The 25,247-nt window shown below is 53.0% G+C and overlaps 1 protein-coding gene across 5 annotated transcripts in view; it reads right to left on the minus strand.

The window, feature by feature from the left end:
- Nucleotides 1-23,417, minus strand: part of GPR68 (G protein-coupled receptor 68) — a 29,434-nt gene extending 6,017 nt beyond the window's left edge. Inside the window, exon 1 of one of the 5 annotated variants that reach the window (XM_045060401.1) lies at nucleotides 22,930-23,417. The gene's annotated coding sequence lies outside the window, so the exon portion shown is untranslated. Of the gene's footprint in view, nucleotides 1-5,046; nucleotides 5,505-12,415; nucleotides 12,825-13,419; nucleotides 14,081-22,929 lie in introns of those variants that run through there. The other 4 variants (XM_045060403.1, XM_045060404.1, XM_045060402.1 and 1 more) reach the window with 4 other exon arrangements.
- Nucleotides 23,418-25,247: the final 1,830 nt, after the last annotated feature.

Raw genomic sequence — 25,247 nt, forward strand, 5'->3', positions numbered from 1 at the left:
TTTTTGTGTCTGGCTTATGTCACTTAGCAAAATGTCCTCCGGGTTCATTCATGGGGCAGTATATTGCAGAATTTCCTTCTTCCTGAAGGCTGAACAACATTACGTTGTGCGTATGTACTGTGTTTTTGTTTTTCCACTCATTTGTCAATGAACATCGGAGTTGTTTCTATCCTACCTACTGGCCGGTGTGAATAACGCTGCAATGAACAGGGATGCCGAGGATCCGCTTGAGTCCCCATTTTCAGTGCTTTGGGGTGAACACCTAGAAGTGGAATTCCTGGATCATAGGACAGTTCTATTTTTAATTCTTTTGAGGAACTGCCATTCTGTTTTCCATAGTGGCTGCATCATTTTACATTCCTACCCACAGTGCACGAGGGTGTTTTCTTATTTTTTGCTTTTTGTGTTTTTTTTTTTTTTTTGGTTTTGCTTATATGTTTTGATGGTGAGAGGAAGGGGGAAAGGGGGCAGATGAGCCCTGTGACCCCTCAACTCTGCCCACGGCCGGTGAGTCAAACTTTGGTTCCACTCACCCTCCACTTGCCGGCCCTCCTATCCCTGAATCCCAAGCCCACGCACAGTTCAGCTGGCTTACATATGAGGTCAACAGCCGGACACATCCCTGAACTGTCCCCAAGAGCACTCACCCAGGACAGCCCCTGTCTCTAGATTTACCTCAGGTTCTCCAAAGTCCAGATAAAGTCCACCCGCAGGAAGATAAAATTCATTCATAAGCACAGGCCCCCAGATGCCCCCAAAACAGGGCAAATGAAGCCATCGTGAAGAAAAACACGTCCTGTCGGGTCTTTGGAAGGTCACCAGGCTGAAGCCTATTGTTTATAAGTGGTGAGTGTATATATGTGTGTGTGGCGGGTGAGGGGGGAGCTGGGGCAATGGCTTGTGGCTTCCTCTTTCCTAGGCCAACAATAAGCGAATTCTGGCAACCAAAGTAAAAAATGTTCAAGCGTGCAAGGCAGAGAAGAAACATTTACTATGTTTAGGTTAAAACACCTCCTACGTTCCCTTGTAGCGAAAAGTGGGTTTGGGTGTTCCAGAGCCGTGGTTTTCATATTTAGGTGCATCTGAGTCACCTGGAAGATTTGTTTAAAACAGATTATTGAGGGGCGCCTCAACTGGTTAAGTGTCCGACTCTTGGTTTCGGTTCAGGTTGTGATCTCGCAGTTCATGAGTTCGGGCCCTGTGTCGGGCTCCGTGCTGACAGTGTGGAGCTTGCTTGGGATTCCCTTTCTTCCTCCCTCTCTGCCCCTCCCTCGCTCATACTCTCTTCTCTCAAAATAAATACATAAACTTAAAAAAAAAAAAAAAACCTTATTGAAATTATTGAGCCTTACCTACCGAATATCTAATCCAGTGGGTCTGAGGTGGGGCTTGAGAATTTGCAATATGCTCCTATGTGGCGTTCGTATGCCAGCCCGCTGACCACACTCTGAGTAGCAAGGCACTCAAAGCTCTAGAAAGTCTGGGATCTGAGTCCTGATAAGGGGCAGGATAAGTATCCTGATAACTCGAGTTCCCAAGCTGGGAGGCAGAGGTAGCTGTAAGGGGAACTTAACGACCCAACAGAACCCTTATGGGCAGAACCAGGATGCAGCCTTTGGGAGGTCAACAGCCTGATTCACTCTCTCAAGAAATAGGGACTGGATCTGTCCGGGTTCTTACACCTCATATTTGCAAAATCTTCTGCAGTTTACAGAGCATTTCACCTCTGCCCTCTCACCCATCTTCGCTACAGCCCTGTTATTTTCCCCATTTTAGGCAAGAGGACACTGAGGGATGGAGTGGCTTGTCCAAGAGTCCAGTTCCTCTGTGTTCCTCCCACCCTCAGGGAGCCTCCAGTCTCATAAGACAGAACAGCACGCACAAATGACTGCCCCTCGAGGCAGCGCACGGTGGTACTGTGAGCCCCCCTCATACTCATGTTTAATTTGGTTTGTTCTTTTCACTCCACACACGGCCTCTGTGGGACAGCCTCCCTCTGTGGTTTCAACCCCATCTGCACTCTGACGACTCCAGGCCTCCCACCAGGCGGACAGTGGACGTAACCAGCTTCCCGCTGCCTCACAGGACATGCTCCATGATGAGGCCCAGCCCCCTTCCATCATTTTCTGCACTAATGGCCTCTTGGAAGGGGCATCTCTACCTGTGCAGATGAATGGCCTTTGGCTTCTTCCCTTATCTTCATCCAAAGCATCCAATTAATTACCCAGTTCTACCATTTTCAACTCCTAAATATTTCCCACATCAATCTCTTCCTCTTCATTTCCTACACCAATGCCCTAGATTGACTTGGTCAAGACTTCACCCCCAGCATTGGTACAACGGCCTCCTGTTGGATTTCCTAGCTCCATCTGACCACCCTTAAAGGCATCCTCTAAACCATCCATGCAACCATGCTTTCGTGCATCCATCCATCTGTCCATCCATTCACTTATTCATTCATACAACAGACACTTATTGAGTATCTATTGTATGGAAGGCACTGCCCTAGACACTGTCACTTAGTGAAACTCAAGTTGCTTTTACTCGTGAGACAGCGGAGAAGACGGGTGAGACCAGCTCCTAAGGAGAGCACAGGACTTTAAGAGAGCTCATGGGAGGTAACCTGACCCAGCCAGAGAAGCCTTCCTGAGCGGCAAGTCAGACTAAGACAGAAGAAGGGGGAAGGGCTACCCAAGCAGAGGGGAGTTTCTGCCTGTGGAAACAATGTGTGCAACAGGCCAAATGTGAGAGAGACAACGGGCACGTTTGGGGAACTGAGAGTAGCTTGGCATGACTAGGTCTAGGTATGAGGAAGCATGGCCAGAGAGGAGACAAGAAGGAGCTACAGAAACTGACAACTAATTAGAAGGGAGGTAGGGGGCAGGGACCCCAGTCAGGGACAAATCTCAGATGTTCCTTAGTGCTTGGTCCTTATAAGCTCTCAAAAATTATTTGTTAGGTGGGTGGATAGGTGAATGGGTGGATAGATGGGTAGGTGGATGAGTAAATGAATGTATGAGGAGGTAGATGGATAAATGAATGAGGGAATGGGTAGACAGATGGATGAATGGGTGGATGGGTGGGTGGATGGATATGTAAACAGCTAGATGGTGGCGGGTGGCACCTGAGTGGCTCAGTCGGTTGAGCGTCCGACTTCAGCTCAGGTTGTAATCTCACAGTTCGTGGGTTTGAGCCCCACATCGGGCTCTGTGCTGACAGCTCAGAGGCTGGAGCCTGCTTCTGATTCTGTGTCTCTCTCTGTCTCTCTCCCTGTCCCCTGCACACTCTCTGTCTCTATCTCTCAAATAAACATTAAAAATTAAAAAAAGTATAGCTAGATGGGTGAGGGGTAGACAGATGGATGGGTTAATGGGGAGAGAGATGGATAGATGGGTGAGTGGATAGGTAGATGGGTTTGAGGTTGGGTGCTGGGACAGTGGGGTATCATCGATAGAAATAGAAAAGTAAGGAGGAAGGATTACTGGGGTTTCTTCTTCAGAAGCCTGGCATCTGCTCAAGCCTCCAGAGCTGGTCAGAGGGTCCAGCTTTTGCACCCAGGTCTTATCACAGCCAACCTTCCCTTCTACCAGTTCCTGAGGACAGGTACCCCCAGATAGAAACTCCACCTTGCCAGGAGGGTCCCTTCTCTACCTGCTGTCCATAAGAAACTTCCTCCTCAAAAATCAAGGGACACAGTGGATGCAAAAGTGTTCCGTGAATGGGAAAACCTAGATGGAATAGAAGAACCAAGCCACATCGGCCGAGAGGGCTCGACGTGCCAGGCACATTTCCGCACATTCGCTCCCTTTCAATACCACTCTCATCAGTGCTCATTTGACAGGTGAAAAAACTGAGGCTCAGAGCGATGAACCAACCCACTTAGGATTCCACAGTTACGATGTGGTAGGCTAGGTTTGGAGCTCAGACCGGCCCAAACTCTGCGAACATGAACTCTGTGTCATGTTCCCTTTCTGTCTATCACGGTGATCCGTGAGCAACCACCCTCCACCCCCAGGCTTCACCAAACTCCGGTCCTCAGATGCCACCAGGAGGGCCACCGGGCTTAGTCCCGGGCCTGCTTCCCTGCACCCAGCAGAGGTCTACAGGGTCACCCATGTCCTCAGCACCCAAAGTGCGCCCAGTCCGTGGTGGCCCGAGGGGCGGGGGGAGGGGTGGAGAATGAACACAAGGAGTCTCTGCATCTACCTCAAACGCTTCATCATCCAGCTAAGAAATCCACGGACTATCCACGACACAACGAACCCCTGAAAGCAAATCTTTCTACAAATGCTCGTCGGCACGGAGAAAGGTCTTCCAGGACCTTAACGACCAAGAAAAATTAGCCCTGAAAGGAAGGAAGCGCCTTTTGACGCAAGCTGAGAGCCTCCTGCACATCCCCAGCCAGAAGGCGGAGGTGCCTGATGCTGGCCTGGAGCCGGTGCATAAACAATGATCTAATCTGTCACCGTTTCTTTCGCGTGCTGCACACAGGCACGCACACAGACGGCTACTCACGGAGCCCCGAGCCCACGGAGCAGGGAGTCTCCTGCGCACCCAGCTTCCCTTCCCTTTAGCTGGTCAAACTTCCACCTGCTTTCAGAGGCTGACATTTCCCTCTGGGACGGGAGTAGAAATCAGGCTGCAGGCTTCCTGAGTTCCATCTTGCTCCCAAACAGCCTCACTCGGGCAACAACAACAAGGAGAAAATATCATTTCTCAAGCCCTTGTCCCTGTTGGGAAGTTCAGTCCCATCTGGGCTCAGGCAGTCGCTCTGGGGCAGGTGGGGCTCACACTGCTATCCCATTTCACAGAACCTGAAGCCCAGAGAGCCTAAGCCAGTGGCTCAAGTTCACACAGTAAGTCGGGCGGATCTGAATCCAGAACCCAGAACCCAGGCATCACGGCACTGATTTGCTGCCTTTTAAGCTCTTCTGACCACAAAGCGTAGCAAGGATACATTTGACATTGTAACCAAGCACACAGACATCACACACACACACACATGCATGCATACAGAGAATAAAACTTCCCCAAAGCAATACTTACCCCACTACTTGCGACGCACTCTGATCATTTCTACACTAAATTGATTTCCTGACCCACTAATGAGTCACGATCCTCAGTTTGGAAACAACTGGGCTGATCCCCCGCCTTCTCAGCCTCCAGACCCCGGGAAGGCGATGGTCTCTGACGCCAGGTGAAGAGCAGGCAGGGAGCGGCAGCAAAGGGGAAATCTGGCTCTTCTCTGACTGTCTACTCGGCTGAGCGCTGCCCTCAAACCTCAAATAGCCGGGCTTCCTCTGCCCTGGAGAGTCCCGGGGGAGGAGACGGGACCCACCTTGCCGGGCCTGGTGGACGGCCCCAAGCAGGCCACTCTGCAGCCAGGACCCGCGCTTCCCCTCCGGAGATTTCCCACAGACCACACCTCCCAGCTCGGTCTAGAAAATCCCAGCTGGAGGCTGCCCGTTCCCGAGCTGAGGCAGAATCATGTGAACTCCGATCCGGTATCAGGCTGGGTGGTTGCCGAGGAACACTTGCCAGCCAAGGATGAGAGCAGGGGGGGACTGCTCCCTCCACCATCCGCATCCTCCAAAGGCTTCCAGACCCCAGGGGGGCAGGGAGAGACCTTGCCAGGAATGCAAAAGCCTGAGTTAGGGGCAAGAGTCCTGGGGAGTGGGGTGGGGGTGGGGGGTGCAGGAGGAGCTAACCACACTAATTCTACCCATCAAACCACCTTGAGCACCTACAAGATACCAGGAGAGGAGCTACAGGGTGTCGAACCCCTGCCCCAGGAGTCCTTGCTTGAGCCCTTCAGACAAGCCAATGCTAGAATATGCTGCGGACACCGGCAAGAACGATGGGACGGCCGGCAAGGACAGGGGAAGGGGACTGTTTCCGCCCCCAGCCCCGGGCTGTCACCCTTCAGCGGCAAACAACCAACATCTGGGTCAGTGGGTCGTAACTCACCTAAGAACATACCCGGAGGGACTTATAAAAATTAATACTAATGCCCACGCCCCGCCTCAGATGAATTAAATCACCCTTTCTGGCGGTGAGATGCCAGCACCAATGTTTTTCAAAGATCTCAGGACAATTCCAGTGGGTGGCCAGGTGGAGAAGCACTGATGTGGTGGTGGAGGCAAGCTGGATCCTGTTCTGCAGACTGATAGAGCCAGGGCAACGGGGAAGGTTCCGGGCTATGAAGAAGGCAAGCATCGATGTTTTAAAATAGCACGGCCCCGAGCAGAGAGCAAGCACAGGGCTCTGGTTTCACGGGGTCTTCTGTCTCTCAGGAGCATTTACTAAGCTTGCTTAGCACAGCGGGATTGGAAGAGCCCCCTGGAGGTTACGCAGCCCAGCCCCCTCATCTTACAGATGGGGACACTCAGACACAGAAGGGCAAAGGCTCTAAACCGGGGCCTTACAGCTAAATGACAGAGCCGTGATTTTCTCAGAACGCGCTGGCGACTTCAGACGTCATGCTGTCTTGGCATAGCCTCCTCCCTTTGAAGAACTCTCCTTGGAAGCTGCATCATGGGACACGTTGCTGGGGCCACAAAGCCAACGTCTGCCACGCATGGGGGTCATTGAGAAAGTGCATTCTCCCTGCCCCGTTGGGTGATCTGTGGGACTCGTCCTCTCCAGAGGGTGAATCGCTGTAGTCTTTTGGGGGGACTGTTTTGGTAGAGGTCTCAGGAAAAACAAATCCCCCTGGGTTGGGCCCGGGCCCTCCGAGCAAATGCTTCTCGACACAGATGTTCTTCCGGAGCCGCGGAAGAGTGGCTGGCGTCTCCTGATGTCACAGGAAGGAATGCGTGGGTGAGGAGGGCCGGGTTGACTTAGTGGTGAATGCCTGACCACCCGGTGGACACACAGGCCAGAGAGAATGTCTCTGGCTCCTTCTGCAGGGGGGCCCGGCCTAATAGGACACGCACACGCAGGGGGCGGGTGGCGCTTTAGTTTTACTCAAGTCAGCTGAGCCCACATCCTCGGAGACACCCACTCAGTAAGAGAAAAAGGAGCCCGTGCTGTGTTCTCCTTTGCTGCCAGGATTTTGTCTTGAACCTAAAACAGGAAAGAAGGCCTAGAAAGCGTGATAACACAAAGCATCAAGCAGGGGCCTGAGGGGCCCTAGGGACCTCATAACCTCGAGTCGCCCAAACCTCACTAAATAAACCTGTAACTAAGTACAAAGTAATGAGTTTGTAATAAAAACACAGCCTCAAGAGAAGCCCCCGGACTGCCTCCTTGCATTCAGACTTCAGAAGCCCAAAGTGATAGTATCTCAGAGCTGCCGCTGAGCAGAACGGGGAGTTTAGTGAAGGGCCAGAATGCCTGAGCTCTGTAGGGTACGGTGACTCATAGGGGCTGCTAGGGGCCACCTTAGTGTCTCCTTCCATCCTGGAAAGCCACAGGACATCAACTGGACCAGGTCTGCCACCTGAATTCACTGTCTCCATCTCTCAGCCCTCAGTGACAGCAGACAGGAAGCCCTGTAGGCCCCCAGGAGAATGGCAGCCCCAGAAGGTTGGACTGAGCCCTGGGAAGACCTGTCTGCCCCCAGCATAAACATCTCCTCCAACAACCTTGGCTCTGAGGGGCTGGCGGACTTTTCTGAGCCACTCTGGAGGCTATTTTGAGGGCAACAGGACCATAGGCAAGAAGGCTCTCGGGCACCCCTGGCTCTTAGAATCCAGACAGTCTGAGACTCATCATAGGGAGGACTTCAGAGTCTGCCCTGAGCTGGTGGCACCCTGCAAGCCGTCCAGCACATGGCAGCAATGCCATGGGCACGGGATGAAGGTTAAGAGCAGAGGCTCTGGACCAGACTGTGCAGGTTAGATCCCCGGGCTGCCACTGTCTGGCTATGTGACCTTGAGAAATCGCATACCCTGTGACCACTGGCCTTCTGTGAGAACCAAAGGAGATGAGGTTCAGCCTGGCACTCAGTAGGTCCTCCATGTTAGTGAGGATCCGGGGGTGATGAGGATGGTGATGATGGAAGTGACAGGCTAGAAGGTCCTGCCCCATGGTCTGCTTTCCCCTAGAAAGGGTGAAGGGTGGGCAGGCCAACTTGGTGAGGTATTTTTTTATGGTGCACTACCTTATCCCCATGGCTACTCTCCTGATTTGGGGCTGGCTGGGGTAACGACCTCGGAGGCTCCCCGGGGGCTCTGACAAGTACCAGTGTCTTATCGTGAGCCATCGGCTGTTTGACACCAGGGATCTTTGCTGACTTGTGTCTTGAAGGCCAGCCTTGGCCTTTCCCAGGCCTTCTACATCAGCAGCACAGGCTGTAAGCACAGGCTTACATCAGAGGAGCTAACGCATGGTGCGATATTGTTGCAGGTTCAAAGGTGGCCAGGTGTGAAGTAAGGATGGCTCCAAGGACCAAGAAAAAGAACCAGCAGAGAACCTTCCAGAGCGCCTGGCACCACGGCCCTGGTGGGGTCAGAGAAGAAGTGGAGGCAACATAGGGCCAAAGAGCATAGTCATTGCCATTGTGGAAGCATGTGCTTAGTACCTGGGATGAGCACCTCTCAGATGCTTCCTGTTTTAATGCTGGCACCAACCTTGTGAGCCAGGGTTATCCCTGTCTCGGTCCACGGAGACCCAGCATGCCAGCAACTTGCCCCGAGTCGCATAGCTGGGAAAGAGTAGAGCTGTTTGGCACCAATGACTCTTGACCACTGTATGAATTTCCTGTTGTTGCCAGAATAAAGTACCATCCACTTAGTGGCTTAAGACAACACAAATCTCTTGTCTTAGAGTCTAGTGGTCAGAAGTCTGACATTGGTTTCACTGGTATTGGCAGGCCTGCATTCCTTCCGGAAGGTCTAGGGGAAATCCATTTCTTTGCCTTTTCCAGCTTCTAGAGGCTTCCAGCATTCCTTGGCTTTCGTTTTCCAAGCCAGCAGTGGCGGGTTGAGTTCGTGTCGCACTGCGTCACTGCGGCCTCTGCTCCCAGCCTCACATCTTCTCTGATTCTGACCCTGCTGCTCCCCTCCTCCATTTTTAAAGACCCTTGCGATCATCCTGGGCCCACCTGGATAATCCAGGACAGTCTCCTTATTTAAAGGTCAGCCCATTAGCAACCTTGATTCTACCTGCTATCTTAATTAATCTCCCTTTGCCGTGTAAGGTAACATACTCACTGTCTCCAGGGACTATGAACTGGACATCATTTGAGGGTCATTATCTCTGCTGACCACACCACCACATCGCACTTATCTAAAACCCTATAGAGCAGTGCTTCTGGAATGTCGGCGTGAATGATGGAGCCATCTGTGAGACGTGGAGCCATCTGTGGTGAGTTGGGATAGAGCCTCTGGGTGCGGATGGGCTTTGAGCTGGCGCCCTGAGAGCGTGGCGGGGGGGGGGGGGCGGGTGAGGTGGGCAGAGGTGGCCGAAGTGTGAAGGAAGGGAGAAGGCCCATCACCCTCACTCTGAGTCCCAACACAGGGCCCACCCACTTCCTGGCCTCTGCTCCCTAGTCTTTCAGGCCCAATCCGGTTTCCCCGGGGAGCTCCAGCAAACCTGCATCAGTATTCCCAGGCCCGGCCCTGGGTCACTGACTGAGAATCACTGAGGGATGAGGTCCAAGAGGCGGCACTTTGAGCAACACCTCTGGGTTTTTCTGACACACGCCAAAGTCCGAGAACCACGGCTTTAAGGCTCAGCTTAATGTGCTGCACACATCCCTCCTTGGGTTCTTTTCATCCTTCCTTGGCCAGCTGGAGGACTGTGAATGCCAGGGAGCTGGGACCGGGGCTCTCCATACAGGAAGAAGGTGGCCAATGAGTTCCAAATGACAAACAGGCACCGGACGAGGGGACACCGGGCGGGTGCTTACATACTCAGAGTTACCGCTACATGCGAGGCTCTGTGTATCCCACAACATGCCTTGCTGATGCCTTGCGGCAACCCTGGAAGGTAAATATTATCATCCCGGCTTTACCACCGAGCACACCAAGGGTCACAGGGCTGGCAGAGCCGGGATTCAAGTCAAGTCTAAATCCACTGTATTTTTGGGCCCTGGGGGGCTCAGTCAGTTAAGCATCTGACTTCATCTCAGGTCACCATCTCACGGTTCATGAGTTCAAGTGCTGCACTGGGTGAGCTCAACCCCTGCTTCAGGTGAACACATGCCCGGCTTCGAGCAAGCCCGGCTTCTCTCTCTCTCTCTCTCTCTCTCTCTGCCCCTCACTCACTTGCGCCCTCTCTCTCTCTCTCTCACACACACACACACACACACAAAGAAAGAAAGAAAAAGATTCATTCCCTCTCTTTCTGCCCCTCTCCCCCATTTGCACTCTCTTTTTCCAAAATTAAAAAAAAAACCCAAATAAATAAAATATTTAAAAAATAAATTCATTGTATTCTAGTAACTATCAATGCAGTGCACGGGAATCTGTATGATTATATGCTAATGCCCACCTCCACCTCCAGACAGTAAGCCCGTGCGGAAGGAGGAGCCGGGTCTGTTCTGTTCTCTCTTAGGGAGAAGGTGGTTTGGCCCAAAATAAACGCACAACAGAAATGTGTTGAATGCTTGAATGAATAAATGAATCTAAAATCTGTTTCTTTCTGCAGCCCAGTGTGGCTGAAATTGAAGTCAGGAGCTAAGAGACTGGGGCAGGCCACAGGAAGAGGGTTGGTTTCGACTCTGAAGACACTGGTGGGTGGCCACGTGTGAGAATGCATTACGGTGGAAACCTACTGCCGAAAGAGAGACGTTGGTCTCTCTTTGGAGAGTCTGTGGTCTTTCTGAGAAGGTCTGGGACATCCTTCCTGCTTGGAGCCAAAGCACAAAACCACAGACCTGAAGGTTGCCATGGCGACTCCTGGGGCCTGCTGCCCTCTCTGGCCTCCTGCCTCCCCACCCCCCGGGGCTCCAACCCATCAGTTAATAACCTAATAATGTAGGACAACAGTCACTCCCCAAGCACCCAAGCAGCAACCCTCGTGAAAAACAAACAGATTTCTCCAGGGAACTGAGCGCTACATAGATGTTCATTATACTCAGCCTGGGCCACCTGCTAGAATCTACTTTTCTCAATTCAAATTATCCCCTGCCTGGCTTCTCCCTCCGGTTTTAAAGACAAGGGGCTAGCAGAGAGGGTCCCGGGAAACAGATCCTAGAGAAGCCACTGTATAGGAGGCCTGCTCCCTCATTCCGGAACCAGGCCCCAAGAAAGTGACCGTGACCGAAACAGGCTCTGTGATAAGGCCCTCGTTATGGATATCTGGCTCTCTGCTGGTCTTCTCCTTTGCAAGGATGAATTAATTTGTCACCATGGCACCCAGAAAAAATTAAAAAAAGACTTTCAAGTTGTGGTACAGTCAAGATAGTTGGAAATCGTTTGATGCTTTTTTCATTGAGAGATGGAGTCTAAGTCCCCTCCCCCTTGAATGGTGGTGGTCTCTGTGACTACATGGTCAGTAGAATGAAGTGGAAACACACTGTGCTGGTTTCTGAGTCCACGGCTGAAGAGACTATAAACCCCCATTTCCTATCACTTGGGAGAGTTGCTCTTGAAACCTGGGCGCCATGTCATGGGGAGGCCCAAGCAGCCTCTTGGCGTGGCCCGTTGAGAGGAACCAAGACCCTAGCCCCAGTCCCAGCTGGCAGCCAGGATCACGCAAGTGTGCGATCTCAGAAGAAGATTCTCTGGCGCCAGCTCCGAGGTATCAGCTGACGAGATAAGGAGCAGAGATAAGCCACGCCCACCAAACCCTGCCCAAATCACAGCTTCCTGAGCAAAATAGCTGAGTACTGTTATTTTAAGCCATTATCTTTAAACTGGTGTGTTAGGCAGCAGTAAAAACTGGAACGCAAGTATTCTTTTTCTCCAAAATCAGGTGAGGGCTTATCATGTGCTGGATTCACTCATATGGTTATTTTAACTTTTATAACAACTTTGTGAGGTGGATATAATAATCTCCATTTTTCCCAAGAGATACTAAAGCTCAGAGAGGTAAGGTATTTTGTTTGAGACCGGCCAGCCAGGAAAGATAAAACCCGGTTTCTACTGTTTCCCTGCGTCTTCTCTCCCTACGGTGTGTGTGCTGTACCCAGAAGGGTGCAACCTGACGGTAATAACCAGACTCCTAGCTAACACTCAGGGGCTCTGTAAGGCTTTCAAGGCGAGATCTTCTCCAGTATGATCTCGTAACACCCTAGGGAGCAGGCTCGACTATCATGCCCATTTCGTAGAAAATCACACGGAGGCTTAAAAAGAGGGTAGCTGATTTGCTAAGGTGATCGCTCTCCTAAGAGTAAGAGTTGAGATTTGCACTCCCGTCATCTCCCTCTGGAACTGAGCTCTCATTATAGCATCCACACTGTTCCAGCCCGGCATCCCCTGTTAAGCTTAGGAATCCTTTTTCCACCATCCTCTCTTTGGAAGCTTACCTGCGGGGAGAACAACACAATCTCACCATCTCAGATCTGTAACATTCTCACATCTCTTTTGTCCTCCCTAAAGTAGTTATTTCCATTTCACAGAGGCCCAGCCACAGGAAGTGACCTGCCTCTGGCTCCAAATCGGTGCTCCCTCCTCTTTTTCTCCTCTTGAATCCCAAAGTGTCTTCCTGTGCCTTTTGGCCAACGCGTCACTGTTCTCCAGCTTGAGGAGTACCCGGGCCCACGGATTGCCGGGCAGGTGGCCTTGCCAACCTCATCCGGGCGCTCCTTCGGCCAATCGCAGACAAGCTTTCCCTCTGCCGGACACCTGCCCTTCACGTGAAAGACACCGCGCAGGCCTGGGGGAAGGAAGGGAGAGCCTGGCCCACACTGAATCTTGGGTCCCCTGTGCTGCCGAGCTCTGGGAAAAGAAGGGTTAGCTGTGTGTGTGTGTGTGTGTGTGTGTGTGTGTGTGTGTGTGTGTGTGTTAATTACCAGGTGGCCACAGAGCCAGCCGAGGGGGTGGCTGCTAACCCAGGCAGCTACCGCGGGAGGAGACACTCTACCGCGGAGGGGGGCCCGGGCGCGCCGGCGCTCGGGGGCAGACACCAGGCCAGGCGGGGCCTGGCCGCAGCCGCGGTCTGCCGGTACTGCTCGCCCAGGGCGCGACCGCACTTGGCCGCCTCCGCCCCGCCCGGCGCGCGCACACCCGGCCGCTCCCGCACGTGTCCGCCCCGCGCACCGCCCCCCCCCGCCCCCCCATCCCCCGTGCACACGAGGTCGCTCCCACGCTTGGTGGCTGCGCTCCGCGCACGCACAGGTGGCCCCACCGGCCCGAAGCGTCATCGCGCGCTCGTGGGGCCGCTTCGGCGAAGGCGGGGAACTGGCTGCCAGTGCCCAGGACGCGGCCGCTGTCCGCAAGCAGTTTGCGGGCGCGCCAGGGACCCCACGACCTTGGCGAGAGGAAGAGGCCCAGCTGGGGGGGGTGGGGGCGCAACGGGGGGGGGACCTACCTGCGCGGTGAAGGGCCCGCGTGTGGGTCGCAGTTGTCGGCGCCCCCTCCTAGGGCCGACGCCCAGCAAGCAGGGTGGGCACGGCTGGCAGGGGTGGTCTGGGAACACCGGCGGGTCCACTTCCTGGCCGGGCCCTCCTCCTCCTCGTTGTGCCCTGATTTCCTCTATCCTCTCCCCCTTTCCCGCGCCTGCCGGTCGGACACACCCAGCCCTGCCGGGTCCTTACCCAGCCTTTCTGACCGCAGGCCACAGGCTAGGCGCCTGCCAGGAGGAACCGCAGTGGCTCAGACCTGTCCTAGAGGCACAGCACTCCCCACCCTCTACAACCGTGTCCCCGGAACAGGCTCTGGGTGGCCAGGGTGGGCCAGACTGGTCTTGGCTGCAGAAGGACAAGGTTCCTTCTCCAGCCACATCCCTGGGGAAGCTGAGAGAAGAGTGCATGAAGCGACCTTCCTGTACTTTGCGGGTCCTTATCCCCAGCGCCAGCACATCGGTAGCCGCTCAGTAAATGCGGTACCGCGTTGCCGCCCTGAGCCTCTCGGCACCTCCCCCGGCACCTCCCCTGACCTCAGCCGGGGCGCCCCCCTCCAGGAGTCTGCACTTAGGTTTGCTGCTTCCTGGATTCCGGTGCTGGTGCTTCCCAGGGCCTGAGTGTGCCTGAGTCACAACACAGACCTCCTGCTGTGGAGGTCAAGGAGGGAAGTCGAGGAGGCGGTCTCCCCCTCTGCCCCTCGGGCTCACGGATAACAGCAAAAACAGCAGCCAGGGCTTGTGGTATTGTGCCAAGGGCTTAGATGATCCTATTAGGTACATACCATTATCACCCCCATTTTACACATGGGGGAATAAGGGACAGAAAGGTCAAGTAATGAGCCCAAGGTCACGCAGGTAATAAGTGGAGGCAGTGGGTTTCAAACTCAGGCAGGTGAGCCCAGAGCCAGCAGTCTGTGCCAAGCCAGCCTTAGCTGTTCCCTCGGCACCTCTGCTCGCTCACATCAACTCCTGTGGCCCCCTCCACCCACAAGAACTCCTGTCCCCATCTTCTGAACTCCAGCCCCAGTTTTAAGACCCAGAAGTCACTTCTGCTACCGGGCCTTGACGACTGTTCCTGGCAATTTGTGCTCTGCTCCCCTGACCCCTTCTCAGCGTCTTTTGCACCGTCCACTGGGGTCATTGGCGCACAGACGTCTCTCTGTAGGACTCTCACTCCTGGCCCAGCGCCTGGCTTAGAGGATGGCACCCCATTCCAATTTGTGAATTGAGTGTCTGGGAATGGTCACTGCGGGAGTCTGCAGACTTGTGCCATTGGTCATTAGGACCGGCGGTCAGGGGTTAGGACGGAGGGCAGTCAGAGAGCAGGCAGGAGAGGTAAAGAAATGGAGAGATGTCTCACCTTCTGCTAACCCCTCTGGGTGGCTCATAGCTGCTCACTTTGTGACCTGGCCCCTAGGGGAGTCTCTGGAGGGAGATGGACAGTGAACAAGAGGGCAGAGGACACCTCAGCAGGAAAGGCAGCGGAAGCAGAGGCTGGATGGGGCCCCTGGTGCGACATCTTCCTCCTTCTTGCAACATCTTCACACATGGAGTTTTCTGGATTGACTATTCAGGCCATAAAAATGCACATATGCTTTTCAAAAGTTGCCAGGCTGAGAGTACTTGTTAAAGAGTATGCCTTCCAGGGGAGCCCTGGGCAGCTCAGTGGGTTAGGTGTCTGACTTGATTTCAGCTCAGGTCATGATTTCCCGGTTAGTGAGATCGAGTCTCACATCTGATATTGCGGAGCCTGCTTGGGATTCTGTCTCTCTCTCTCTCTCTCTCTCTCTCTCTGCCCGTTCCCCACGCGTGCGTATGTGTGCTCTCTCTCTCTCTCTCTCTCTCTCAAAATAAATAAACTAAAAAAAAAAAAAGTTTGCCTTCCAAAGCCAGTGTCTGAATTAGAGTCCTAGCTCTGTTACCTATCAGTAGGGTGACCTTGGAGAAGTCCCTTAACTTCTCTGTGCCTAGCTCTTCATGTGCGAAATGGGGACACCCCTTCAAAAGGGGGTTGAAGCAATTTCACAATTAAATCAGGCAAAGCCCTTAGCTCGACACCCAGCAGGTATTAGGGTTCGGTAGATATTAGCTGTCATTATTGTCTCCTCCCAATACCCTCTTCTACAAGGCTCTTATCTTTTGAATGCTTACTGTCCTTAGTGCCTATGCACGCTGCTCTCTTTGAATTCCAAGTAGTTTTATTCTCTCCAATTTACAGATTAGGAAGCTGAGATTCAGTGAATTACCTGAGGCCACTCGGTTCTGAGTGTCTGAAGCAGGACTTGAGAGAGTCTTAAGGGAAGCTGTTCTTGCAGCAATCGGGTCCCGTCCCCCAGGAAAGGAGTGGGGTGTTCTAAAGCCCATCGTCAGTTGCCAGATGCAGGATTCTGGCTTCCAGGGGTACAAACCGTGCATGCCATGTGGAAAGGTTATTACCAAGGGAATCCTGTCCAGGCTGCCACGACGCACGGTTCCGGGGGGCCCGTACACACTGGAACCGACCGGATGGTGTCCCCTGGAGTTGGAACGGTGTGGCAGTGTCTGGTGGCCCTCTCTCCCTGCCTTTTTCTAGCACACAGTCTCTGCTTACAGATCTCCAAACACAGAACCTCTCACGAGGATAAATACTCTTCGATTAAAGCAAAGCTCTGTTTGGATTCATGCTTTACTCTTTAGAGACCGAACAGCATGGCACCTATACTACTCACTGAAAGATCCAGAGCTGGCCTGTGGAAGATGGGGTTGGCATCTCTGGCTGTGCTCTCCCTAAGAAGATGCTAGATTTGGGGAAGCAAAGAGATTCGTCACCCTGTCTGCAACGTCACCTTCTGGCTCGACTTCTGCCGTTTCTTGATGTCAAGCTGCCCAGTCATTGGCAGGAGCAGTAGAATTTGTTGTTTTGTAAACAAAACCTGGCACTGGCCTTGCAAACAACCAACAGCTCACCATGTTAAAATGAAGCATGCATTGTTTTCCAGAACCTTCCTGGTCCCAGGGAATGGCAAATTACGGCCCATGGAATGCTGATCTGAGACACTGCGCTAATAACCATCTTCCTTGCCCACAGCAATCATCTCCCGCAATGGGCTGGACTCTGGAGACGTGGTCAGAATTTCTCCATACCTGGCATAAGTGACGTTCACGTCCATTTCTTTTCCAGACTCTCATGGGATTTCGGTCTCGGCATTTGCATTTTCCCAGTGTCTGGGTTAGGGAGGCCGCTGCAGGGCCCGGAAATGGCAGCCGATGGGATGGTTGAAAGGGATTGTTTCCTGAGGGCCAGAAAAGTGCCGAGGACTTTTTGAGGACTTTTTATGGGCCCATCCAGATCTACTGTCCACCCCTCTCCATCCTGCTCCCTGGATTGGATCACCAGCCTCCCTTGCCCTCTGGCTTCTGTTGGGTTTGGCCAATGGGAAGCACTAACTGGGATCAGAAAATGGCAAGAGAGTGAGGAGGAGGGACTATTTATCTCCCTGCCAGGGTAGCTTCAGGTTGGCTGCTTCCTTTTAGCTCCTGCCGGAGTCCCTGTCCTACTCTGCTCTTCCTCTGCCCCCTCCAGCCTGGGGCAGCAGCGACGCCAGGCCCAGGGTGCTGCAGACTCCTGCGCTGGTTCCCTTAACTCTATCCCCACATCATTAAAAACCGTCCCCTGTGTAAACCTCTCCTCGGTCACCCTGCTTGACCTTGCGTCCGCTTCCTGCCAAGACCCTGAGTGACACAAAAGTGCACGGGCCAGATGCGTCTTCACTGCAAACTCACACTAATGGAAGAATATGCCCATATTTAGAATGTGCACAGATTATCTACTTTAAAAAAATTACTGTTTTTCCAGCTGGTTCTTCCAATGAGCACAGCTGGCCAGCCTCAGAGGAAATCTGTCTTTATCCCCTGAAGGAGTCCCTGCTTCCTCACTCTGCTACGTCAGCAGCACATCGCTGCCTCTTGCAGATTCCCCTGCCCTGTGCTGCCTGTGGCCATGAGCTTCCTGGCTATTCACTCGGGTATGTGTGACTCTCCTTTTGAGAAATGTTTGTCATTGCGGAGTCATGCTCCTGCCAGAACAGTTTCAAGCAGCAAGAAGCTGGTTTTTCTGCGCATTATCTTTTCTGGCATCAACCACACTCCGGCAGGCTCGGGCCTGAACTGATTAATCAGACTGACCTGATTAATACGACGTTGTTTCCGCTCCCACTCAGACAATCCCCAGGCTCTCAGACGGAGTGTGACTAATGGAGCCACCCAAAGCAGGAAACTCTGAGGCTGGTGGAGAAGACAGCACAAGTCCAGCTGGAGTACAAGCACACACTTCTGGAGAGCTGGGGAACCCATGTCGCATGCCTGGCTACTGACTCCGGGTGGAGGCCTTCAGGCTGGGCTTGCTCAGGCTTGGGGGCTGGGAGAGGGGGTAGCATCTGAATGTCCGGGTTCAAATCCCAAACCTGTTGCTTTCTAGTTTGGAGAACTCTGGCAAGTTATGTGGCCTCCCTGTGCCTGGTTTTTTCTTTTTTTTTAAATGGGGCAATGGGACGCCTAGGTGGCTCAGTCGGTTAAGCATCCAACTCTTGATTTCGGCTCAGGTCATGATCTCATGGTTTGTGGGTTCTGGGCCTGCATCAGGCTCTGTGACAGTGCAGAGCCTGCTTGGGATTCTCTCTACCCCGTCTCTCCCTCTGCCCCAACCCTGCTTGCTCTAAATTTAAAAAAATAAAAATAAATAAATAAAAATGGGGGTGATAAAGAAGATTGGTGTGAGGATGAAATATAAAAGTGTTCTCAAGAAATCTGTTGTCACAGGGGCACCTGAATGGCTCACTCGGTTGAGTGTCTGACTTCAGCTCAGTTCCTGATCTCATGGTTCATGGGTTCGAGCCCTGCGTTGAGCTCTGTGCTGACAGCTCAGAGCCTGGAGTCTGCTTCGGATTCTGTGTCTCCTCTCTCTCTCTGCCCCTCCCTGCCACCACGACTTGTGCTCTCTTTCTGTATCTCAAAGATAAATAAACATTAAAAATTAAAAAAAAAAAAGAAATATATTGTCATAGAAACCAGGGGCCCAGCCTAGCAGGTGCAAAGAGGGCAGGTTATGCTGGGAAGGCACAAAAGGGGCTTGGCCAACTGAAATACAGGGAGTCAGGCTGGGACTGTTCAGCCAGCCTTGACCAGCCTCTGCCTTGGTTCTCCTGTTCATGGAGAATGGACTGAATCTTCATACTGGCTGTGTGACCTTGAACAGTCACATGACCGCTCTCTGCCCCAGTTGCCTTATCTGTGAAATGGGGATAATAACAGTACCTCATAGGGTTGTTGTATTAAATGAGTTACTGAGTATAAAACTCTTGGAAATATGCCTGCCCCTAGTGGGCGCTCAATAAACGTTAGGGCACCCCTCCTCACCGAGTGCCTGTGGAAGGCATCCGTGTTCTCCTCTGGCTCAGATATACAGGCTTCTTTGTAATGGCGAGCTGGGGAAATGTGGTTCCTTTTCTTTGGTTTGTTGTATAAGACTTGCCTTCTATGGGGCTTGTATGCCTGGGGGAGGGGTGTGGGGGGAGGGCAGAGGTGAATTTGACTGGTACTTGGCACCCAGGAGCTTTTCCAGGCCCACCTGCCTGAAGAACCATCGGAAGCTCCCTGCAGCTCCCCGAGATAGGCTTAGGTACCCCTAATGGGGTGAGAGAGGGCTGAAATGGGAGGGGACTGGCCAGAGATGGGGCCTCACCCAGAAAATCTCGGTGAAAACTCTCCCCCTCCTGTTGTTGGGCTTCAGACCTTGCCTGGCCTCTCGCAGGCTGCTGGCTGGTATCTTGGAGGTGAGAATGGTGACAGGGAGGGAGTGTAGCCCCAAGGTCAGGAGGGTGCACCAGAGCCAGACTGCGTGGGTTCAAATCCCAGCTCTGCCACTTGCCAAGTTATTTAACCTCCCAGTGCCTGCCCTGTACCGTGAAGGTGGTAACTATGGCACCTACCTCAGAGTGCTGGGTGATGCGTTCAGAACGGTCCGTGGCCCGAGTAAGTGCTCAGTAAATGTCAATTATTATTAATATACCACCAGCCACAGTGCCCTCTGACCACCAGGGACAGCGATTATATGGCAGCCAGAATAATGCCCCTCCTCAAAGATGTCTGTGTCCTGATCCCTGGAACCTGTGACTGTGTTGCCCTTTTATGGCAAAAGGGACTTGGCAGGTGTGATTAATTTAAGGATCTCAAGATGGGGAGAGTATCCTGGAATTTCCACAGGTAGGAAAGATGCAACCAGCCCTTGTTGGTTTTGAACATGGGAGTTGACCACCAGCCAAGAAATGCAGGCAGCCTCTACAAGGTTTCTAGAAACTGAAAAAGGAAGTGAGACCCATTTCTGACCTCAAGGATTGCAAGATTAAATTTGCGTTGTTTTAAGCCACCAAGCTTGTAGTAATTTGTTACAGCAGCAGCAGGGAACTCATACGGCTGCCGAGACCCGACTCAGCTGCATCCCTGAGGGAAGAACCACGCTGACTCACTCCACAGTAGACATGAAGCATCTGTGACGTCACCCACTCTGCTTGTCCCGTGCAGGTGTGGGGAACACCCTGGACCATGGAACTGAATTTCCTCTGGGCACAGGCACTGCCAGGGATTGAATACAAAAGGGCAGGACACATCCGGGTGGGCTCAGTGGGTTGAAAAGGCCTCCTGGAAAATCTAGACCCTCAGGTGGGCCTTGAAGGATGAAAGGTATGGGGTTTGGACAGGGAAGAAGAGGAGGAGGAAGGAAAGGCATTGTGGGAAGAGGCCCAGGGGGACCAAAGTCAAGGAGGTCAACACAGTCATTCAATCATTATTCATTCATCTTCCTATTCAGGGCTTGTGCTCCAGGCCCTGTGGGGAATAGATACCTGGATAGTAAGTGACTGAGACAGACCTGGTGGGGGTTCTTATGGAACCCCCACTTACACTGGGAGTAGAAGCCAATACCCCATTATAGTAAAGCATATAACAACCCTTACAGCAGGACGAGTACAGCTTGTTAAGGAAGCACATCTGGGTGGGCTTCCTGGAAGCACATCTGGGTGGGCTTCCTGGGTGGCCCTTCCAGGATAGGTAAACTGAAGGCTTGTTCTGTATCACTTCAGGCTCTATGTGGTGCTCTGTACTCAGCAGGTGCTGACTGAGAGGAGTTTAGCCATATATTTTATTATTCACTATCCAATTCTTTCTTTTTTTAAAAAAAAAGTTTTATTTATTTTGAGAGAGAGAAAGAGAGCATAAGACGGGGAGGAACACAGAAAGAGGGAGAGAATCCCAAGCAGGATCCACACCCTCAGGGCAGAACCCGATGCGGGGCTTGAACTCACGAACTGTGACATCATGACCCTAGCTGAAATCAAGAGTCAGATGCTTAACTGACTGAGCCACCAGGCACCTCTAGCTAATTCTCCCTTAGCTCATCTTCCTGCACTAAGGAGAAAGTCTCAGCTGGGTGTTAGTGTGTCTTGAATTCTTTAATTCTTATTAATCTCGCTTTGTAACCTGGAGAGCTAGACTCGGGTGTGCTATGCAGGCAACAGGTGCCCATTGAAGTCTAACAACACTTCTTGGTTTTCCTTGTTTTTATTGGTTTAATTACCTTCATTTTGTGGCAGAGGGTACTGGTTTTCCACTTCTGCGAGCGGAACACAATTTCCTTTGAAAAAGAACTGTACGCAAGTGTGATGGAACCATGAGTGAGTGGGGGGTTCTCCCTCCTATCCCGGAGTTGACCACTGGGGTCCAGTTGAACACCAAGAGGGGCACACAGTGTGTGCCCGGGGCAGCGCCGGGCCTGACTCCTGAGAACTTCCACATCCTATTCTGGGCTGTGTGCGGTGCTGGGGACGGCGAGCGGAAACTGGGTGGCCACTGAGAGGCTGAGATTCTCTAAGAGAATTCTCAGGAGAGGAGCCTGGGGTCCATCTGCTAAGGCAGGGGGCACAGTAAACTGCTCTGTGTGCCTTTTTGGACGGGAAGCAAAGAAGCCTGGAGAGGAGCAGGAGACAGCCAGGGGACAGTGAGTGGCCTGCATGCCGTCCTCCACTTGTCATGCAGGCTTGTGTGGCTAAGTGGATGTGAGGGCAGGAGCTGAGCTCCCGGGGGGCCGTCTGGTGGGGCAGGAACCAGGGTGGGGGGCAGGAGGAGACGGTGCTAGAGCCAAGATGCCCATGGGATCTGGACCGAGGGGGAGGCCCAGGGGACCTCTGGGTAACTTTTTGCCTTGTGCCCCTGAAAGAGCCACTCAGGGGCCATCCGGGCCAGTGCGGGCTGGCCAGAGAGAAGAGATGACCAACAGAGAAAAGTTTCTATTTCCTGAATAGAGGTTCTGCAATCATCCAGTTTCCAAACTAAAATCAAGAAAAATGTTATGTATATACTAACATGGAACTAGAGTGGCTGAGTTTTTGAAACTGACTTAGGAGGGAAAGCTGGGATTGATACGGCAATGACAATACTCTGAGAGCAGGTATGATCACAGGATGAAGGGCAGGAGGGCCATACTGTGGGAGCCCAAGGTACCAGAGCATCTGATCAAGAGGACAGCAGTCAAGGTGGCCTTCCTGGAAGAGGTGACTTCTAAACTGAACCCCACAAGGGGGCAGGAGCATCCTGGAATTCCTCCCAGTGACTGGTGTTTATGATGCTGTGGCTACAGAAGGGGTCCTTTGAGTATTGATGGTGGGGGGCTTAAGAATTTCTCACTAGTCCAAGGGTATATTGCTGGTGGCGAGTGCCCCCTCAGATTCTGATCGTTTGGGGCAGGAAAGAGAAACAAGGTGGATCTGTCTCTCCAGCTAGAGTGTGAGTTGTACTGGCAGGGGGGCGGGGACCAGCTCCCTCCATGTGGGGCTGCTGAATGGGCCATAGGGAATGGATGGGGGAAGAGCGGAGACAGACAGTGGAGATGCTCCTGGAGAAGCACCAGGCCCCAGCAGGCACTCGGGAGACGTTAGTTTGCCCCCTCCTCCCCCCCCCCCGCCCCCCATCAGGAAAGTCTCCAGTCTGGGACCGGGTCCTTGGACTCCGCCCACGGCGCACTTCCTTGGGCCTTAGCTGCACTTATGCAGGGTCAGGGTGTGTGTCCCGGGGACCTGGATGGTGTTGGACTTCTGAAATCTGCGGGGACCGCGGGGGCCCTGGGCAGGGCGGCCTCCTCCGGCCCGTTGCACCCCCAAACTCCCCCTCTCGTGACACACCTTCTGGGTGATAGGTCCCTGGGCCCCCAAAGCATTATCAGTGTGGACCTTGGGATGACACGGACCTATTTCCCAGCCCTTCTCCTCCTCCTCCACTCCCCGCTAAGGCCTTTATCTGGAGACTGGATTTTGAATTTTCCGCCGCAGGAGATGTCAGGGAGCCGGCCTTGCTGAAGGTCCGTGGTCCCCTGGGCCGGGCCGCCGTCATCCGCGCGCTGCCTGCCCCGCCGTCCCGGCCCAACCCCGCGCTGCCCCGGGGCGCACTCACCTCTCTCGGGTCCCGGGCGCAGGAGGCCGGATCGCGGCGGGCGGGAGCGGAGGGACGAGCGGGGACGGGCCGGGGACGGGCCGGGGACGAGGTGCGGGCGGCCCCGCGCACCGGCTCCAGCTCGCGCGCCGCCTCGCCGCGGGAGGAGGTGGAGGGGGCGGAGGCTCCCGGCGGGCGCCGAGCAGCCGCCCCAGGGATCCGGGGAGGGTGCGGCTTCCAGAACCATTGCTCTCCCGCGGGGAGCGCCGAGGGGCCCTGGGGTTTCCTCCCGGCTCTTTATTGGGAGTCTCTTGGAGGAGAGGATTTGGGGAGCAGGTGGCCGGCTTTGCCTCTGCCAGCTCTCACACTGCGCCAGGTGACCCCCGTAATCTTCACCTCAGTGGGCTGGGCCAAAAAGCCTGGAAAGGGGAGGACGGGTCTGAGCGCTGCCATGATCCCTCCTCACCCCTCCCCAGCACGTGCCAGGCCTGCCCGGCGCCCCGGGCTCCTGCCTGACTTCACGTCGTTCACTGCTCCATTTTACAGACGCAGAGGTCGCGGGCTTCCCTCGGGCCCACTCTTGCCCTCTACCTGGGGCAGAAGGGCAAGGAGGGGCGATGGGAGGAGACACAGAAGCCCGGGTCGGAGCTCTCAGCCTCCAGCGATGGCTCCCTGTGCCCTGTGCTGGAAGAACTCTGCGCCACCCACACCAACACGGAGTAGGCGGTCAGCTCTTCACAGCTTCCTCCCTCTTCTTTGGTCTTCTTCGGTTCTCAATTCTGTCTCTGCGTTTTCAGCCCATCTCTAAAAAGGTGGTGCTCCCAGGAGCGTGCAGGAATTTTGCAAGCACGTTGATAAACAGTCATCACTAAAAATTAACTTGTTTTAATTTAATTAACATTAATTTAATTATGTTAATTTACTAGGGCCACCTGGGTGGCTCAGCCGGTTTAAGCATTGGACTTCAGCTCAGGTCATGATCTCACGGTTCATGGGTTCTAGCCCCGCGTCGGGCTCTGTGCTGACAGCTCAGAGCCTGGAGCCTGCTTTGGATTCTGTATCTCCGTCTCTCTCTGCTCCTCCCCCACTCGTATTCTGTCTCTCTCTCTCAAAAATAAATAATATTTAAAAAAAAATTAACTTCTGTAAACCTTTGATTAAATACTGTATTTTTTTTAATGTTTATTTTTGAGACAGAGAGAGACAGAGCATGAGTGGGGGAGGAGCAGAGAGAGGGAGACACAGAATCCGAAGCAGGCTCCAGGCTGTCAGCACAGAGTTCGTGGGGCTCGAACTTGTCAACCATGAGATCGTGACCTGAGCCAAAGTTGGATGCTCAACCGACCAAACCACCCAGGCAACCCCTAAATACTAAATAAATAATATTAAAAGCAAAGGGAATAAATACATAAAACTTGCTGCTTCCTAATTATTTTACCAGTACCCATACTCCTGAGGTTATTTACACCCACTGTATCGGTGTGGAGGTGATGCTCCGTAACAGGTGCCACACGTCTCTTCCCACCTCCATGGTCCATGACGCCATGTTGGCAGCTTGGAATCGGCCATGGTGAGAATATTTACACCACAGAAATTGGCAGATTTCTGGGGACCAATCAGGGCTTGATTTATGTTTTTCTCAGTGTCTAGACTTAAGAAAATGGCAGAGAAACTGTTCATAGTGCAGAGTAAACTTAAAAGTATGTCTTGGGTGAATATTTATGCCACGTAAGGCGGTACATCTATTTTTTTAAGAAGTGTGCTCGGTCTGTAGCCATGATGATGTGACAGCACAAAATGCAGGAAACTTGCTCATCCTGCATTCAGACCTCCTCCGTGACCATGTAGTCCCCCTGTCATCCACAAAGGAGTGAAGTTCTGACATGCGTTTCTGGTTCGTTTTGCTTTCATGGTACTGGTTAACATAAAGGGAAATTTCAACCAACATCCCTGTTGGAATGATACTGACAGATGTCAGTTGCAAGCACAGGCTGGCTACAAATACACAAGTGTGGCAGAAATCGATGAGAGCTTTCTAGGAGAATCAATTGGCTGTATGGGTTCTGAGGCAGAAAGTATTAGATATTTTACTATTTGTAAATTTTATTACACATCTTTATAAAATTTTATGTATGTATACATGTTCCTTCTCCTTCGGTTGATGAACATTGGGCTGGATGTTTTACGCTGGCTAGATCCTTCCCAGGATTTGTCCTGTGCTTTCTCACTTTAGTGTTCTACCCAGGGTGAGCCCGTCTTGTCCCGGAGATGATTCCAAATCTCTTTCCAGGTATAGACCTCACCCTGGAGCTGTGCGCACGAATGCCAACTGCTAGTCG

Source organism: Felis catus, chromosome B3 (genome assembly GCF_018350175.1).
Source record: "Felis catus isolate Fca126 chromosome B3, F.catus_Fca126_mat1.0, whole genome shotgun sequence".
NCBI lineage: Eukaryota > Metazoa > Chordata > Mammalia > Carnivora > Felidae > Felis > Felis catus.